At 33.6% G+C, this 21,688-nt stretch overlaps 1 protein-coding gene across 1 annotated transcript in view; it reads right to left on the minus strand.

Moving 5' to 3' along the window:
* LOC101887557 (mastermind-like domain-containing protein 1) overlaps positions 1 to 21,688 on the minus strand; it is a 285,577-nt gene that overhangs the window by 216,382 nt on the left and 47,507 nt on the right. Inside the window, exon 4 of the mRNA XM_059121464.1 lies at positions 5,038 to 5,112. The gene's annotated coding sequence lies outside the window, so the exon portion shown is untranslated. The remainder of the gene's footprint in view (positions 1 to 5,037; positions 5,113 to 21,688) is intronic.

The following is a 21,688-nucleotide window of genomic DNA, read 5'->3' on the forward strand; positions in this document are numbered from 1 at the left end:
ATTCGGCAGTTCACCACTTCCGGCCAAGCGAAGCAACTCTTTAGCACTTTTGTGTCTATTTTATTTCTGTTGCGATGTAAGTTCTTGCACTTTTCGGAATTTCAATGGCTTTACCCCCAACTCATTTTTCAATATTTGCCGAATCGAATATTGCGATATGTTCAGCTCACGAGCCATTTTTCGGCCACTACGACGCGGGTTTCGATCAAGTCGCATCTTTTCTTTTCGAGACACAACAAATTTATTTACATTTAAATGCTGGAGAGCTCTTACGATAGCCACTTGTGGTTTTCCAGCCAAATATAAAGAAATCATACTATCAATACAATATAATGAGCTGTCACTGCAATAATTTTAACAGCTGTCGGATGAGTGGCTTAAAAATGACAGCAGTCTTATGTTGGTTTGCAGTTTTTTCATCTCACACTGCATAGTCCGATGACCAAACACAATGGCAGGCTTCTGACCAGCCCTATACTCTATCGCCATGTTAAATTCCGTCCCGATTGGTCTATAATTGCAACCTGTGGAGAAGAAAAATTGTTGGTTCACTTCTACTCCAAAATAATATGCGAATATCACTAAAAGCAAAAAGCTTCCATTTAGACCGCAGCCCCACCTTCATGCAAAATTTCGTGAGGATCGGACCATAATAGCGTCCTGTAGAGTGATTACAAATTAAAATGGACAGACGGACATACATAGCTAAATCGACTCAGCTCGGCGAGATAGGAAGAAGAATATATATTTTGAGGTGTTATGTAATTGTTTGCCCTATCAAATTTTTAACATCCTCCAGCACTGTCCTAAATGACAATAACGACAATTAAATCGGATTGAAGGACTATCAGGGAGGAAAGCATGGACATTTTTAAACAAATTTCTGTAGGATCAATCAGACTGGACTTGTATATACACGCGTATGTTTTAAGGACATTTTTAAATAGAAAACATTTCAGGAGAACCTGAACCATAAAAAACCAAGTAAGTTAATTTGGATTTTAAAGAATAATTTCGAATAACCCTTAAGGCTGTGAAGTTTTAAAGCTATTTTTAGGATCATCAGAAGAAGTTTATTCAAAAATGATCCCTTTTAAAGTACATTTTGAAAGAACCAGCAGGAATTTTTCAGATTGCTATCATTGCATCTAACGTGCTTTTCAGAGCGTGTTTGGAGTACAATCATTTTTCAAAGGTAACAAAAATTCAATCGCGAAGTTTTTCTAAGTGACATTTTTCAGATATTGGTACTGCAACTAAAAACTTTTGGATCACCTTTTGTGGGGATTTTTGCTTTCTAAATATTTACAACCGTTGATGTGTCTACTGATTTAAGAAATTTCTTTCACGGTTGTTTTAGGACAGTCCGATATTCAAATTCTGATTTCCTGATATTAACATTAACATATCTCCGTGAGCTTCTGTTGCCAGAATTACTATTGAAGAATAAATAAATAAATGGAAACCATACTCGTTACTTCTCTTCTTGAAATTACTCTATTTAATTGAACAATTTTAACCAGACCCCATGATATAAATGCTCCAGACTGCAAACCCTACTCCCACATAATAATTTACATATATTTTTATTTAATTTTATTTGTTTATTTAAACAACCGACACAATTGTTGTCAAATCAGTTTATTTATTTTTCCATTTTTTTTTTTGGTATTAGTGTAATCAACATTTGTCCTGTATGCCCTTCAACGTTCCTCCTGAACTTCCAAATCATACCGAAAACAAATTCATTTGGTCACATTCTTTAGTTGAAATTCCATTTTAAATGCAAAAAGTTTATCACTACGCAACCCTTTTGACAAATCAAATGAATGAAAAGTACCGAGAGATATAAATGAGAGTGGAGCGTTTCTATGGCAACATCGAACAAAGCACACAACAGGAGCAGCAGCATCAACAACAACATCACCATAATCAACCTCTGGCAAAGGCTAAAATTATATTTACACAAAAAGTTTGTGAAAAGTTCAATACACCCCGTGGTGAGTGAATGGCATGCCACAAATTGTAAAATATGAGATGGTTTGTTGGCTGGTTAGCTGGATAGCTGGCTGGCTGGTCATGACTGCCAAACAAAACCAAATAACTAATGTACAATTCAGGCGAATGTGCTTGGGAATTTTCACCATCTTCATTTATTCCCTCAACACCAGTGGGCAAAATGCAAGGAGAAAACCAGGCAAAAAAAGGAACTCTACTTTGAAAATATTACCAAAATTTTTCTTCCTCTGCTAGGTTTGGAGAAAAAAACAACAAAGTTATTAATCACTTTTGTTGCTATTAGTTATTAATAATCCCATGTGGTGTTGGTGGTCGCAACAATGTTTCCAAATTAAACCCTAATGCATTTTCCAAAGAAAGACAATATCTGGATACTTGTGGTCGGCCAGCAATACCCTGTCTGTCCACCCTCCCAGCCACCTCAGCTATGCTGAAAGTCAAAAGAAATCGTTGCTGGTATTTGAAAGTTAAACTCAAGTTTTTAATCAGTACCAATGGCAAAGAGACAAACTTCCACTATAATAAAATTATTAGCAAAGTTTTCGGAAATACAATGTACGGATGCGAAGGCAAAGTTGTAGCAAAAATGCATTCAATTGTCTCATTAATTTAATTTTATGTTTTTTTCTTGAGACAAGGGAAATAAATTGTAGTATTTTCCTTGAAATAGTTTGAAAGAAGTTTTAGAGATTTTATCAATTATACAGAGAGGGAGAGAGAGAGGCATGAGATGAATGTTTGCAAAAGGGATAGGAAAATATGGCACGACTAAAATCAGGAGTATACATTTTTTTAAATATCGTTTCTCAAAATGCCAAAATTTGGCAATATTAAATTGAAAATATGGACAAAACGAAAAAGAATCCTTATGCGGGAATATTTCAAAAATGTAGACCGAAAAGACCCATTTTCTGTACCAATGATTATAGATGTAATCCAAAGATCTCAATCAAATTTCAAAGTTCTTTCCTTAATGTTGCGAAATATACGACAAATTCTAAGGGCCTTAAAAACATTTAGACTAAGACGCAAACCCCTTTGAGGTTTGGATCTATAAACGAATACTATAAAGCCAACTTCGCATTTTTCACAATCCAGACTGGCTATAGTGACATTATAAGAAACTTTGCAGCGAAATGACAAAAAGTGCTACATTTTCCGAAAATAAAGGTTTTCATTAACAAAATGCTTTGTTATTATTCATGGTGCATATTAGAAAAAAATGTTGAGAGACTTACAATGAAATTTGATTTAGAACAATTCTCACATTGACACTTTTTTAAAAAATTATGTATAAAGAGAGATTTCGAATCAGAAATGTTTTTAGTATATAAATTTTGAATGTGAGATAAAAAAAGACTGCAACAAAGTCAAACGCCATAATTTTTAAAGTTTTTTTTTTTAATTTTATCGAATAAAAGCAGAAAAAGTCGGAAATAGAATCAAATTTTAGAATAAGTTTAGATTTGTTCGAAATGGTCACCTTTGGCAAGAATTATGGCCTTCAAACGGTCAATGAAACCGTCACACACTGCCTGAATGTTGCTTTGTGGTATTTTCGTCCATTCCCGGCTAAGCGCTTGCTTGAGGTGATCGACACTTTGGTATTTTTTAGTGCCAACCTTGTTTTCCAAAAAAATCCACACACAATAGTCCAACGGATTAGTATCCGGAGATTTCGGAGGCCATTGTGCGCTGGAAATGAAGCGAGGAACCTCATTTTGTGCTGAATGCGATGGTGCGGAGTTCTGTTGGAATGCTCAAGGTCTGCGGTCAAAACCTTTGCATACCCATGGCTATAATACACCCTCCAGAATATTTTCGCGATAATATTCGGCAATTATTCTGATGCTTCAGTCGATTAATACGAGCGGAGAGCGACCATCGGCTGTTATGGCGGCCCACATCATCACCATGGCCGGCTCTCCTCTTTCAGCTGACCTCTTTGGCAAGTAAACACGATCATTTTGTTAGTTTGCAAACTGCTAGACAACGAATGTTTTCTCATTGGAGAAAACTTTCAGCACTTTGGGCCAAGCGAAGCAACTCTTTGGTTATTTTGAGTCTAGTTCTTGCACTTTTTGGAATTAACAATGGCTTTACCCCGAGCTCATTTTTCAATATTTGCGAATGGAATATTGCGATATGTTCAGCTCACGATTCATTTTTCGGCCACGACGATGCCGCGGGTTTCGATCAAGTCGCTTCTTTACTTTTCGAACCAATTCTCACCAAAATGCTTTCGTACGCTTGTAAACAATATAGTGAACTGTCACTGGAATAATTTGAACAGCTGCCGGACCTAGTGGCTTAGAAATAACAGCAGTCTGAAGTTGCTTGCAGTTTTTTCATCTCACCCGTAGATTGTGTATTTCCAAAAACCCTTTGGTACATCCATCATACACTCCATCACTGATGATTATTTTAAAATTGGTATTAGTAGAATTTTTTGAAAATGGTACTAAACTTCTAAAATGGTACAATTTGGTAATACGTTCACAGATAGGACTAAAAAAGTGGTATGATAATCATCGTTGGAAAGTAAGTTTGATATATGAAGGTGGTTTTTGAAAAGTGAACTAAGTGTGCGAACTATACTAATGGTACAAATTTAGAACAATTTAGTTTAGGGTGAACATGATGAAAATGGAATTTTGAAATATTGTATTGGATTCCTGTTGGAGATGGGCCTAGCTTTATTGGTCCGAAGGTGCAAAGGGTAGCATGATTAGTACCTTTAAATATGTATTGTTCTAGTACGAATTACCAATAACCAAGACTTCTATGACACCTTCGGACAAAAAGCTTTAGTCGTTTCGTTTGGGCTTTGATTCTCTGAGAGATCTCAGATACACTGTAAATGACCAAATTATAGAATTTCTACACTGGAGGGTTTGAATATACCCCTCAAAACTGGATACAATCTTCCGAGTTATCCGAGGATTAATTTTTACAGGTCAGTCAGAAAAAGCTTAACGAAATTGTTTAATTGTTAATTTATACTATTATGGAACTTACCTTAATTATTAGCTTCTTAAATCACAACAGTTTCTAATATTAGAACATGTCGTAATTTTCAGTTAAATAACAATTCTGAAATGAGAAAAATATTTTTATTTGTTATATATTTTTATAAGTAAAACTTAAATATAAAAGTTATATAAAATTGAAATTAACATTCCCTCATTATTTATTTAAGTATTATTCAATTTTTGACACAATATTAAACATATATTCATCTCATGACCACTACCGACATCCCGTGTCAGTTATATTTAAATTTGTGTGTCACTACACTGTTTTATTTGGGTATGTGCAAAAAAAAATCTATTCCCAATAATTTTTACAAAAATCCATCAATTATTACAAAAATACCATCAATCGGAAATCTCCATCAATATGACTACCGAGTTCCCACAATCTCTATATCTATTTGATAATAATAACAAAAATATTTGCAAATAAACGCTAACGGAAATCGATTATTTTCCGCTCGAATAGAATATTTCAGATATTTTGAATTAATTTCAATAAAAAAAGCCAATTGAAAAAAAAATATTCATAACTGTATGCTTCAATAAAAATATCATCATTCCAACAAAAACAAACTTTTATCATGGAAAATATATGGCAATAAAAAGCAATATAAAAAAAATATATATATAATTTTTCAATATTCATAAAACAACCTGAGCGAAGGAGGGACTTCACCTAGTCAATGACAATTTGTGGAATCAATTCTTCACTTTTGTTCAGTTGAACGAAGATTCAAGAGGCAGAGAGCGAGAGTGGAAAAATGCTTTAACGGAACAGAAGCAAAACAATCAGTGCATCACAATTTCATGGCAGAACAATGCAGGGCAGCAGAACAATGGCGGCGGAAGATTCCTTTATTCGCCTTGAAGAGGTGAGAATGACAATAAATTCATGCACACTTTATGATGACATCTTTTGTTTGCATTCTCTTTTTTCTGCTCCCTTTTTTACTTCACTTGGTGTCTGCTTTTGTTAGCCCGCATGAGGTTGACCTTGATTATTGCATGGAATACACACACATAAAAGATGATTCCTGCAGTAATGGAATTTAATTTTACTTAAATCTCGAAATCATCTAAAGAAGGAAAAATGCGAGGAAATATTGCAAACATTTTAATACATTTAGTAAAATGTGGATTATATAGGATCTGAAATAAAGAAAGCGGGGAATTTACTAAACATTATTTAAATTGAGTTTGAGATAAGAAAGCATCACTAAACAACCCTATGGTCCTAATAAATACCCTGATAAAAGACAAGAAGAAGGCGGAATAAGTCATAGTGAAATTAGTGACATATAGATGAAGACACTATTGGAATTATAGATTTTTCGATTTTAGCATTTATCGGCATATCCGAATTTCAATCTATTAGTCGAAGTTAGCTATCCCTTTGCACTATGGTTCCACATCCCATTTTTCTGGTCAATACTATTTCAAAGACTTTTCATAATAACATTTTTCCAACACCCTATCTAAATCCTAGAAACTAGCAGTGAAACCAATATCAAAATTAAGGATTAAAACTCTAACCATTCACTCAATGGCATATTTTGTACCATTAAGTACCTTTCGAACAATTATTGTACGTATTCCTACCTACTTACTTCTGTCGAAACAAAATACCAACAATAGGCATATGAAATTTCAGAATTTCAGCTCTATCCCAATAGCCAACGGCACATTTTTCGGTATTTTTCACTTTTCGTACGTTCATGTTACGCATTTCCAAAACCACCTCCTTCTTTCAACTACAGACACCAATACCAAATTTGGTAGCATTTAGTTCTTTCGTATAGTTATAGTTACGTTATATATATATATATATATATATATATATATATATATATATATATATATATATATATATATATATATATATATATATATATATATATATATATATATATATATATATATATATATATATATATATATATATATATATATATATATATATATATATATATATATATTTAAGGATTTAAGCCCTGTAATTTCCCCTGCTACGAAATTTAGTACCATGTAGTACAATTCTAGTACCCACATCCAAACAGATCTTTCTATCAACCACAGACGCCAACGGTGACAACAATATCAAATTTCAGAATTCCAGTTCAATCCCTTCCCCCCCAAAAAAAATGAATACCATTTAGAACTTTTCGAACAATTATAGTACCCATATGCATAACCAGACACCATCAGTGGCACCTATATCAAATATCAGGGTTTCAGCACTATTTTTCATCCAATACCAAATTTAGTGTCATTTAGTACTTTTCGTACATATTTCCCAAACTCTTTATCTCAAAAACAGATACCATCAGTAATCTAAATATTAAATTTCATAGTTTTATCTATATCCCTTCATCCAGTACCAAATATAGTATCATTTAGTACTTTTCGTACAGCTAAAGTACACATTTCCGAAACAACATCCATATGTCTAGCCTACACATAACAAGCGACCCTAATACCAAATTTCAAGCAATATATATTTAACGAATAACAAATTGTACCAAATATAGTACTATTAAGTACTTTTCGTACACATTTCGAAAAGAAAATTTAATTTTCAAACCTATGCTACCATTAGTCCTATGGTCACCATAAGTAGGGTCAGAATAAAACCCTGTCCATATGTAAAATAAATTGATCTTAGTTATTGCGCTTATAAGTCAAGAACGGCTGGACTGATTTTCACATTTCTCATCAATTTTGAATGGGGTCTTGCCACAAAAGAAGTACAATCGAAGAAAATCGCGTAACATGAATATGGAAAGCAAAAATTTTTTGTTACATTTTTGATTTTTTGTCATATTTTTTATCGCATGCAATTTTTTCAATATGACTTTCAATTTTGAATTGTACCTTTTGTAATTTTTTTATACCATAGACAGATCGCAATTATCGTTCGATTCTCACGAAATTTTACATTGGGGTAGGGTCTGTGTCAGAATTCAAGCCTTAAGTTTTTGAAGATGTACATTTAGGGGTTTAAATGGATAAAAAAAAATAAAATGTTCCCTCTACAGGTCACAATTGAAAACCAAACGGCACGGTATTTTGCATAAGGAGAGTGTTAGGCACGAGGAAAGAGTCTATCATATTGGATACAATGGTCATTGAGTAATATTTAGCTGTAAAATAAACAACAACTTTTGTGTGAAATAGTTTTGAATACCTATCAGCACGACGGAGGGCGTAAATATTGGGCAAATACCTTTGGTCAAAAACCAAAAGTAACATTTATGCAGGGCTCTAAGAATTCATTTCAAAAACGAAATCTTCCAAAATGGATTTGGACATAAGGGGCCCGCACAACTTTAGCCTTTGCTTACTTGTTAATAAGCGTTAAGGAATTAATGGAAAAATTAAGTCCTGTTGAGGTATAACCATGGATTTTTATAAATGGAAAGACTGTTACGTCTTTCTGCATTTACCATTGAGAAGGAAGCGAGATAGACCCATAATTACATTTGAGAATCTTCATAGAATCACTTTTCAAGTCCGTCCGTCTGTCCATGCATTTTTGTGAACAAAATGCAGGACGCATTTATTATCCGATTGAGATGAAATGTTCCAAACAATAATTGTTTGGATCTTTCTGAAATTGGTGAGAATCGGTTCAAATTTAGATATAGCTTCCATATAAACCTTCAACAGATTTCGGGTTAATTGTACAGAAGATGACCAATATCAGTCAAAATGACTGAGTTTTGGCACATACGACCGAATTCAATCTGGAAGCAAGTCTGTCAAATTTCGTGAAAATCGGTTTGGATGTAGCTTTAGGTCCCATATATGTGTTTCATCCGATTTAGGGGTTTTAAGTCCCTCATAAGAGTAATATGCACTCCACAACAATAATCTTTGATCAGATATAAGTGTTTAAAATTTTGACAAGATCGGTTCACATTTGCATATAGCTTCCATATATATATTTATCCGATTTCAAATTTTGTGTTCACCAAATGGCTAATATCAGCCCAATTGGACTGAATTTTTGCAATTTCTAAAATCATCAAAATACCGAATATCGGGAGGTACCGCTATATGGGGGCTATACGAAGACGTGGACCTTCAAAGACAATTTCCTGTCTTAGGCTGTAGTATGCATTTTGAACTTGAAATGCCAAATTTGAAACAATTCCGGTGAACAATGTCGCTTAAATCATCAAAATACCGAATATTGGGAGGTACCGTTATATAGGAGATATACGAAGACTTGGACCTGAACAGACAATCTCCCGTCATAGGCCGTAGCATCCATTTCGAACTTCAACTACCAAATTTAAAACAAATCCGGTGAATACTGTCGCTAAAATCGTCAAAATACCGAATATGGGGGCTATACCAAAACGTAGACCTATGTGGCCCATGTTCAATACCAAAAGTCCTGCAGACATAATATACATTTGAGTAAAATGTTATCAACCTACTTCATTTCATTCGGAAGCTAGATTGATTTTCACAGACGAATAAACGGACGGACATCACTGAATCGACATAGAATTTTATGCTGATCAAAAATATACATTCTTTGTGGGGTCTAAAATGTATATTTGGTTGATGTTACAAACGGAATGACAAACTTAATATACCCTCCATACTATGGTGAAGGGCATAAAAATGTCAACGACAATCAGAGCCACAATCACGAATTCTCTCAAATATATCTCAAAGAGCCTCTTCCTCCTGAATGTTTATTCGAATTTTTAACCCATTTCGTTCCGAGATTTAATATTTATTGTTGTTTTTGAACAAAAAAAGGAATTTTCTGGAGCCCACATATGTCAGAAATTTACTTTAGGATGAATTTTCTTTTGTTAATTATTGACAGATGACTTTTACTACCTTAACAAAAATTTGTTTACAATTTTCATTTCATACATAAATATTTTTTTGAAAGAGGGATTTTTACTGTTTGAAAAACGGACCAGAGGAGTGAAATAGTTAAATAATGTAAATTCTGTACAATTTCCTTTGATTTTTTTCAAAATCTGGAATTTTAGCTACAACCAAAGTTTTTTTTTTAAATAATTGTAAAGACCACAGTTAAAAATATTGTGTACGGACAAACAAATCTTTGATTTTAAAAATATTTTTCAATCGCCAACAGATCTAATATCATGAACGACATCATGAATTTTTAGAATATACCTATTACCCATATACCCAAATACCCATTATCGTGGAGTTTTTAAAAGCCAAGCCTTCGAAAAATAATATTCTGTTAAGGTCTTACAGAGCAATACTTGAATTTTCTTAGTATTTCTCAAGGACCAACATCTGTTCTGTTCCTTTTTAATATTTTTTTAAAGACCATCTGAGTCATGTGGATTTTTTTTAAATATTTTTCAAAAATCAACAAAAAAGTCACAATTGTGGCTTTTTTAAATTATTTAAAAGGACCAACAGAGCCACAATTCTGGATTTGTTTATATTTTCCAAAAGAATTAAAATCGTGAACCAACATCGTAAATATTTGTAGTTTCGAAATCGATGGTGTTTTGACCTATTTGCCTAGAAGGTCAAATGCTGACGGTAGATATGTATCTGTGGGCAAACCGACTAACAGCCTTAAGGGTTCTAAGGGTTACAATTTTACAATTTTACAATTTTTTCAAACAATTACTTTTTTCGGGCAGTTGCATATTAGTCACATAAAAAACAATTCAAAAAAGATTGTAAATTTATTATTATTATTTTCATGTTATGTATTTTCTTTTAACAAAAAAAGGCTTTCATGCTATTAAAATGGACATGATGTACACTGAATAATCCCTACAGGGAATACCAATCATCAATTAACGTTTCAAAATACCATGTCATTCAATAATTGATTTTTTTAGATTTTTAATTAAGATTTGCTACCTTTGGATATAACACGACGTACATACACACACAGAGACATACTTAAATAATTGAAATATTTTATTCAATAATAATTGACATACACTGTTGGGCCTGCTGCAACCACAATGACTTAACAAAGGCCCACAAATAGGATTATTGGCCATTACAAAACAATCGGTCGGTCGGTTATGGCTTTTAAATCACTATTATTTGCCAATTTATTTCCATTTACAGGTTTGTATTTTAATTACTGTTCAATGAATATCTGAAAAGAAGGTATTAAGAATTTATGTATGAAGGTGTATTGGAAAACCTAATGGATAACATATTACAACATATGTGAGGTGGTGTGTGTCTTCAGTAACCTACGATGTGTTTGTCTGTTGCCTTCTACATTTCCAGTAGCTAGAGGTCATGTGAGTTTTGATACTCGTATTGCTCATTAATTGTTATTAGACAAAACATATATTTGCAGGCATAAATTAATTGATTTACTTCGGCACTTGGTAGGTAGGTACCTTGGTGCCAAGATGTGAATGAGGAATACACGAATTGAATTACTCAGAGGAACGTAAGAAAATAACTTATTTATGTTTATACAAATTGAATTATATCATAAGGAGATAAAGTTTACGTTCTGACATACATTACTGTGAGTATTTTGCGTATCAAGTTTGCAGTACAGAGTCAAAAATGTAAGTAAATGGTTACTTTAATAATGAGTACAATTTATAACAGCATTTTGTATGGACCTCGTTTGCATAAAATGAAGGTATCCTTTGGAAGGTCTTGTTCGGGGTTTTTCATGAAAAACTTCAATGGAAAATATTTTTCGAATTAAGAATTTTCACACCTTATCTACAGATGTGAGCCTTGCTTGCTCTACCATTGCTAGAATCGTATATTTTTTAAATATTTTCAAAGACCAACGGGGCATAATTGTGAAAGTTCAACAAAATTTTGTCAAGGACCATTAGTGCTATAATCGTGGATTTTTTCAAATATTGTTCAAGGACGCATAGAGCCACAATCATGGTTTTTAACAGTAATCGTATATTATTTTAAAAATTGTTCTCAAGAATTATTAGAGGTGTAATCGTCGATTTTTAAACCCTCAGCCATATGGCTAGAGAGGGAACACAGGGTGAGATAAAAAAACTGCAACAAAGTCAAACGCCATAATTTTTACATTTTATTTTAATTTTTTTTTGAATGAAAGCAAAAATGTCGTAAATAGCGTCAAATTTTAGAATAGGTTTAGATTTGTTCGAATTGGTCACCTGTGGCACGAATTATGGCCTTCAAACGGCCAATGAAACCGTCACACGCTGCCCGAATGTTGCTCTGCTGAATTTTTGCCTTTTCCCGGTGTAGCGCTTGCCTGAGGTGATCGACACATTGGTATTTTTTAGTGCCAACCTTGTTTTCCAAAATACACAATAGTTTAACGGATTGGAATGCGGAGATTTTGGTGTCCATTGTGCGCTGAAAATGAAGCGAGGAACCTCATTTTGTAACCATTCTTGGGTGGCGCGTGCTGAGTGTGATGGTGCTGAGTTGGTTGCTGTTGGAATTTCCAAGGTCTGCGACCAAATGTTTGCCTGCCAAAGGCTTTAATACACCCTCCAGAATATTTTCGCTATAATATTCGGCATTTATTCTGATGCCACGGTCGATTTATATGAGCGGAGAGCGAACATCGACTGTTATGGCGGCCCACACCATCTACATGGCCGGCGCTTGAGTTCTGGTGGCCAACCGAAGCTGACCTCTTTGGTAAGTAAACACGATAATTTTGTTTGTTTACAAACTGCTGGACAATGAACGTTTTCTCATCGGAGAAAACCAAGTTCGACAGTTAACCACTTCCGGCCAAGCGAAGCAACTATTTAGCTCTTTTGGGTCTATTTTCTTTCTGTTGCGGTGTAAGTTCTTGGCACTTTTTGGAATTTAAGTGGCTCATTTTTCAATATTTGCCGTATTTAATATTGCGATATGTTCAGCTCACAAGCCATTTTTCGCTTCTTTACTTTTCGAACCATTTCTGCTGATGTTGCTGTTTTCTTCCGTCTACTTCCTTGACGTTGCTATCAGTATTACGGTAACGAGCGATGGTACGAGATACAAAAGATTTATTCACATTTAAATGCTGAAGTGCTCTAACGATTGCCACTTGTGGGTTTCCAGCCAAAAATAGAGAAATCACACAATCACGCTCACCCTCATTCCATCACGAATAACTTTTTCTGGAAAATTCTCACCAAAATGCTTTTGTACGCTTGTAAACAATATAATGGCCTGTCACTGGAATAATTTTAACAGCTGTCGGACGAGTGGCTTACAAATGACAGCAGTCTGAAGTTGGTTGCAGTTTTTTTATCTCACCCTGTACTTTTACTTGTTCCACAGAATGCCATACCGATCGGCGTAAGCTGCACTAATATTTAATACACTTCCAAGGACACATTCGATATAAAACTTTTACAATTAAAGCCTTAAGCCTTACGTCACAGAATATTTGCTCACAAGAAATACACCCGTTTTATATTACAATTTCCACAAATTGTGGCAAATTTGAAACTTATTCTCTTTAAAAACATTTGAATTTATTTTAATTGAATATATTTTACCAATTATTATTATTTATACCACAAAACTATTAAGGAATACTATTGCAAATTCGTTTGTCTAAATATAATTTTGTCTTTAATTAAAACGTACATATAATATCGAACACATAAAAACGTCGAAAGCGATCCATCCTTATGACGTATAGCAACTTTCTAGTTATTGCCTTCAGTTTTTTTTATATTTTTATTTCAATAATTCCTGTGGGCCCACATGCTTTTGTACGCAGTGTGGGACTGTAATCTCTATTTAACACAGACACAATAAATTCATTCATTAGTTCAGGATTTTTTGCATTAAAAAACCAACCCATTGTTATGGCAACAATTGTTTTATAAATTTAATACCATGTTATGGTTATTTAGAGACTTTTACAATTAATTACATCTCAATAGATGTGTGGTAACAATGCTCGTCGAGGATTTATTTATGAATTCACAATTAAAATATTTTTTACATCATTTAAGAGTAATTATGTGAACATTTCAATGCATTATTTCATAAAAGAATTACTATTAGTAAAAGTATTATTCAATTTTGTAAAGATACATATAATTTGCCATGAAATATTGAGCTTCTGAATAATACGTACACATACATAAAATGAATTATATTAATACAAAGTTTTTTTTCCAAGAAAAGGATTTTTTTAGTACTGTTTAATTGGTCAACGGAGAACTAGTCGTATTAGATTTTAACATGTTTTTTTTTCTTTCTTTGTTAATACTTCCGAATAATTTTTAATTGTGTTTTGGAATTTTTCAACTAATATTTGTAGGATGAAAAGAGCCATTATGGTAGATATTTAGGACGAAAAAGCCATAATGGTAGATATTATTATTATTTTTTTTTTCAAGGACTATCAGAGCTTCAATCTTGATAATAACCAAAGACATTCAATACCACTTTTAATATCTAGTAGAGTCACATGTGACAAATACAGGTTCATATTCATATTGCATAAATCAACTCCTAATGTGAATATATGAAGATCATTAAAAGGAACTATGTGTTCATAACGTATCCTATTCGGGGATATAATCGTGGGTTTTCAAAAATAATTTTTGAAGATCTTTTCGTAGATTTTTGAAGGTGGGTAAATAGTTGGATTTAAATTTATTTTCTAGAATTTAATGACAGAGCCATAGGCGTGGATTCTTAATTTTTTTTTTTTTTTTTTTTTTTTTTTTTTTTTGAGGACCTTCAGGGGTATAATAGAGAATTTATTAAAATATTTTGTAGAGAGATTTTTAAAAATAAATCGTGGATATTTAAAAGTACATTTTCCAGCACTTTCAAGAGTATAATCGTGGATTTTTAAAAATATTTTTTAAAGGAATTTCAATGGATGTTTGAAGGTGGGTAAAAACTTGGACTTAAGGACAGAGCCATAAGTGTTAGGAATAATAGAGAATTTTTAAAAATATTTTTTGAAGGAATTTTTAAAAATAAAATAAAAATAAGGACCTTCTACGGTATATCGTAGATTTTTACAAATAAATTTTCAAGTACGATCAGTCGTATAATCGTGGATTTTGAAAAATAAATTTTCAAGGACTTTCAGTGGTATAATCGTGGATTTTTAAACATAAATTTTAAAGGGCCTTTATGAGTAAAATCGTGGGTTTGTAAAAATAAATTTTCAAGGACATTCAGGGGAATTATTATTAATTTTTTAAAATAAAGTTTCAAGGACCTTCAGGGGATTATTATTAATTTAAAAAAAAAAATGTTCAAGGGCCTTCAGCGGTATAATGGTGGATTTTCCAAAATATTTTTTGAAGGAATGTAAAGGTGGATAAAAACTTGGATTTTGAAGGTTTTTTCAAGGGCCTTCAGGGGTAAAATTGTGAATTGTTAAAAATAAATTTCCAAGTACCTTAAGTGGTATAATCGTGGATATTTTGAGGGAATTTTCATGAATTTCTTAAGGTGGGTAAAAATATGGATTTTAAAATTTTTTCAAAGACCTTCAGTGGTATAATTGTGGATTTTTAAAAATAGATCTTCAAAGACGTTCAATGACATAATCGAGGACTTTCAAAAATAAATTTTCAAGGACTTTCAGTGGTATTATCGATGACTTTTAAAAATAAAATTTCAAGGACCTTCAGTGGTATAATAGTGGATTTTCCAAAATATTTGTTTAAAGATTTCTTAAGGTGGGTAAAAACTTACATTTTAATTTTTTTAAAGACCTTCAGGGGTACAATCGTAACCAAGGGTATTTTTTAAGGACTTTGTGTGGATTTTTGAAGTTAGGTGAAAACTTAACCAGGACTCTTAAATATTATTTTTCAGGACCCTCTGGGGGTAGAGTTGTGAATTTTTATTTATGGATTTTTGATGGCGTTTCTCAAGGACCTTTAGGGGTATAAACGTGGATTTTTAAAAATATTTTGACAAGTATCATCCACACGTAAATTTTAATTTTTTATAGACCCATGGACAGAGTCATATGCGCGGATTCTTTTTTTTCAAAGGCCTTTAAGGTAATAATAGAAAACTTTTAAAAATACAGGGTGAGATAAAAAACTGTAACAAAATCAAACGCCGTTAATACGAGCGGAGAGCGACCATCGACTGTTATGGCGGCCCACACCATCACCATGGCCGGCGCTTGAGTTCTGGTGGCCAACCGAAGATGCACATTTTCAGCTGACCTCTTTGGCTGGACAACGAAAGTATTCTCATTGGAGAAAACCAAATTCGGCAGTTCACCACTTTCGGCCAAGCGAAACAACTCTTTAGCTCTTTTGAGTCTATTTTATTTTTGCTGCGTTGTAAGTTCTTCTTCTTTTTGGAATTTCAATGGCTTTACCCCGAACTTATTTTTCAATATTTGCTGAATGGAATACTGATGTATTACGGTAGATGAACGATTCTGAAATTAGTTCTAAGTACATATCTAACAAACATATCGGCACATATCATCTCTAATCAAACGTTAAAGGAAAGAGAAAAGAGAACTAAACAACTGTTTCCTAATCGCATATAAGTCAATGGTTTCATTTCATTTAACTTCACCGTGAAATGAAAATATTCGATTTATATGTTAATCAATTATTTCTCTGACAATCTCACCTTCCACTTTTCACACCTTTTAAAATTTATTCATTTTTTCGCTTTGATCTTAAGTCCTTTTTGGATGATTGCTTTACACGTTAAGACATTCACCTAACCCTGTCAAAGGGGGTGGCAATTCCATTTAAATTGATGTGTGAAACATGATAAATCCAATATTTGATTTTCTTCTTGGCGGCATCTTGAATTAAATCAATCGATTTGATTAGACTTCGTTTGTTCGCAGACCAATAACGGTGGGTTGTTTTTTTCAAATGACTTCTCTGAACCCTTATAAATACAGGCAATGTTTTCTTACAACAACAAAGAAAAACGGCAGTCACTTACAGTTATCCTTGGTAATGTGACGGTCTTTTCGTTTCCTTTTCCTTTCCACTTTTTTCTTTTTTGGGTTCATTTTCAGTTGAATTTCACATTCTTCATTTAATTTTAAAGAAAGCTGAGAATAATTTAATAAATACCAGTTAGCAGCAGCCTCTTTTCGTTGGCTTTATAGCGCCTTTTTACTGTTATTTCTATCGTTGTAGCTTGATGATGATGTACTCAGACATATTGAAAAGCTTATGATATGCGCAAAATAAGCGTGGAAAGAACATGTGTGAATAGCTGTCAGAATTTTGCCATTTTCTGGAAGCGACATGAAGTCAAACGTGCCATTTTGGTCGTTTTTGTTTAAAGGACAATAAATGAGTAATGGGTCGCAGGTAAGCACAAAAAATATATATCGTGAATATTCATATAAGAAATTATTAACAAAATAACGGTGCATTTCGATTTGAAAAACCAGTAAGGAAAGGTCAAAAGACGGGCGGGGCCAACTATATGATACTCTACAACCACTATGCGTATATAGTAGAGCTCTTGTAAGAAAAAAATTATATTGGGAATTTATGTGAAGTAGATCCTACCAAATATAGTCCAACTAACATAGCTGTAAAGTGCATGATATGACTTCGATAAGGATTATATAAAAATATACTTATTGGAGCAATAGATATACCGCACCGAGTTCCACCGAATGGTAAAATTCGGCTGAATATGAAAAACTCTATTCAATTTGGGCTGATATTACATATACGATGAGCAATAACCGTAAAATCGGATGAAGATGTATATCGAATTTATAAAAAAAAATTGAATCGATCTCGATACAATTTGGCAGAGGTATTTTCGAGTAGCATCTGATACCCGGTATCAAATATCATTGTTGTGGAGTACATATTACGTATTTGAGGGACTTAAACACCAAATCGGATGAAACATATATATGGGAGCTATAGTTATATCTGAGCCAATTTTCAAGAAAATTTCAAGTACTAGCTTTAAATTAAATCCCGTTGGAAGTGCCAAAATTCAGTCCATTTGGGCTAACATTAGCCATTTGCTGCACAAAAAAAAAACAGAAATCGGATAAAAATATATATGGGAGCTATATCCATATCTGAACCTATCTTGACAAAATTTTTAACAATTAATTCTGAGCTGTATCTCATATTTGGTACCAATTATCTTCTTGTGTAGTGCATGCTACGCATGTGAGGGACTTAAAAGCCTAAATCAGATGAAACATATGCAGGGTGGATAAAAAAAACTGCAACAAAGTCAAACGCCATAATTTTCACATTTTTTTTTAATTTTATTGAATGAAAGCAAATATGTCGGAAATAGCATCAAATTTAAGAATAAATTTAGATTTGTTCGAATGGCACGAATTATGGCTAATAAAACCGTCACACGCTGTCCGATTGTTGTTCTGTGGTATTTTGGCCCATTTCCGGCGAAACGCTTGAGGTTCAACCAACCTTGCTGTCTAAAATACTCCAGACACAATTGTCCAACGGATTGGTATCCGGAGAAAGGAAGCAAGGAACCTTATTTTGTAACCATTCTGGGGTGGAGCGTGCTGAGTGCTCTTGGAATGTCCAAGGTCTGCGGCCAAAAGATTTGCGTGCTTAAGGCTTTAATACACCCTCCAGAACATTTTCGCGATAATATTGGGCATTTATTCTGATGCCACGATCGATTAATACGAGCGGAGAGCGAAAATTGGTTAATATGGGGGCCCACACCATCACCATGGCCGACGCTTGAGTTCTGGTGGCCAACCGAAGGTGCACATTTTCAACTGATCTCTTTGGCAAGTAAACACGATCATTTTGTTTGGTTACAAACTGCTGGACGACGAATGTTTTCTCATCGGAGAAAACCACATTCGGCAGTTCACCACTATCGGCCAAGCGAAGCAACTCTTTAAATATTTTAAGTCACGCTTGAATTCCATCTTGAATTAGCTTCTTTCTGGAAAATTCTTACCAAAATGCTTTTGTACGCTTGCAAACAATATAATGAGCTGTCACCGGAATAATTTTAACAGCTGTCGGATGAGTGGCTTAGAAATTACAGCAGTCTGAAGTTGATTGCAGTTTTTTTCATCTCACCCTGTATATGGGAGCTATAGCCATATCTGAACCGATTTTCTACAAATTTGGACTGATATTGGCCATTTGGTGCACAATAATCCCGAAATCGGTTAAAGATAAATATGGCAGCTATATATAAATTTGAACCGATTCTCTCCAATACCAATGCGGTTTGTTCTAGGGCGAAACAAGTATTGTTTAGAAAATTTCATCTCAACCGGATAATAAATGCGACCTGCATTTTTTTCACAAAAATACATGAACAGACGAAAGTGATTCTATTAAGATCCTCAAAAGTAACTACGGGTCTATCTCGCTTCCGTCTCCATGTAGCAAACAAATGCACAAAGACATAATATCCTTACAACTGTGTGGTGTAGGGTATGAAAAAATTATATCGTGAATATTCATATAAAAATTATAAAAAAAACAAGTATAAAGTTCGGACGGCCCGAACTTTAAATGTCCTTCACCATTTGGAAAGAATTTGGAAATTTTCGATTAAAAATGTTGTTAAAATTTTCAAAATACCAAATATAGGAAGTTAGCGTTGTATTAGGGTCCATTCGAAGATGTGGACCTTCAAAGGCAACTTTCTGTCACAGGCTGTAGTACGTATTACGAAGTGCAAATGCGAAATTTGAAACAATTCCGCTTAATAATGTAGCCAAAATCATCAAAATACCGAATATAGGGAGGTACTGTTATGTGAGGGCTATACGAAGACCTGGACCAGCATGGACAATTAATTGTCACAGGCTGTAGTCGCTATTAGGAACTTCAAATACGAAACTTAAAACAATTCCATTGAATAATTTCGCTGAAATCATCAAAATACCGAATATAGGGAGGTACAGCTATATGGGGGCTATACGAAGAACTGGACCTGCATGGGCAATTTTCTGTCACAGACTGTAGCATCCATTACGAAGTGCAAATACAAAATTTGAAGCAATTCCGGTGAATAATGTAGTCAAAATCATCAAAATACCAAATATATGGAAATATCGTTATATGGGGGCTAAAGGAAGACACGGACCTGCATAGGCAATTTATTGTCGTAGGCTGTAGACGCTATTAGAAACTTCAAATACGAAATTTGAAACAATTCCGGTGAATAATGTAGCTAAAATCATTAAAATATCGAATATATGGAGGTACCGCTATATAGGGGTTCTACGAACACCTGGACTTGCATAGACAATTTATTGTCACAAGCTGTTGTCGCTATTAGACACTTCAAATACCAAACATTTCCGGTGGATTATGAAGCTAAATTCATCAAAATACGGAAAATAGGGAGGTACCGCTATATGGGGCCTATACTTAACGTTGAACTATATGGTTAATTTTCAATACCAAAGTCCGACAAAATCCACATAAAATGTTGTGCTGATCAAGGATACTTTGTAGGGTCTAAAGTGAATATTTCGAGGTGTTACAAGCGGAATAACAAACTAATATCGGTGTATTTTGATTTGATTAAAGAACTTGCTCAAGCACAATCTGCCTAAACTTTCAAGAAGAATATTATCCCCTTTAAAAAATATGTTGAGTATAAACACTTCTTGTTTTCTTAAATGACGATTTAATAACCTTTATACGAACTTTTCGAAATTTTCAAAACCTTTCTTCCTTCCATATATTTATGATTTAAAGAAAGTATTTTTGCTTTGAAGGCAACACATAACCAAAATATAATAATACCAATTCGTTCTGAGCAAAGGTCATGTCAATGCGGCTGTCAAATGCTCTGTTCAACGATGTGGTGTCAAATAAATATGTATGTCGAAAACGAAACTACATGAACTTCACACATACCCCATACCCCCTTCCGCTCATCACCAAGCGTGTTTACAGCATCCACGCTCTTTGCCCCGTTTTCTTTTTTTTTGTTTTTTTTTTTTTTTTGCCTTTTGTTGTGTGTTATTCCTCTTTGCCTCTTTTGTTACTAACCAAACAAATGTGTAATGGAAGTATAATAGACGGAACAAAAAACACCATTATATGAAAACAAAAAACGAGGAGGAGGAGAAAAATATGGCCATGTCATTTAAACTTGTTAAATGTTACTGTCAATTTTTCTCAATATAAAAGTCATTTTTATCAAATATATTTTTTGTTTCTTTTACTCACAGAAAACACACGCCATATATTTGCATGGTAACAATGTCACAAACCATATTTATCATAAAAAAGGGAGGGGGAGGTCGTTGTTTATTTAAGATGAAGGAACTTTTTAAAGCATTACAACATCTCCTTTGAACATTTTACCATCAATGTGTGGAATATGGGGTAAAACATAAAATTGAGATAAGTTAATATTTTTGATACTTTGTCTTTAAGATCATACATAAACAGCAAATGATTGGGAGCTACTTGAGGCGAAAACCCCATTCAGAAAGTAATGGGATTTTCATTCAAAAAAAGCAGAAGAAATTATTTTCCTCATTACCAATTAATGAATAAGATCCCCTCATCTATGTGACCTTGGCAGGGTTCGATATATGTTTAATTAAAACTCTGACGATTGCGAGTTCAATACCAATAGCAAGGAAAACAAGTAAAAAAGTATCGGCCGGTTTTGCCAACAGATGTATACCCTCAGCCAATGTTCGACTATTAAAAATATTTTGACCTCTG

Source organism: Musca domestica, unplaced genomic scaffold (assembly GCF_030504385.1).
Source record: "Musca domestica strain aabys unplaced genomic scaffold, Musca_domestica.polishedcontigs.V.1.1 2, whole genome shotgun sequence".
NCBI classification, from domain to species: domain Eukaryota; kingdom Metazoa; phylum Arthropoda; class Insecta; order Diptera; family Muscidae; genus Musca; species Musca domestica.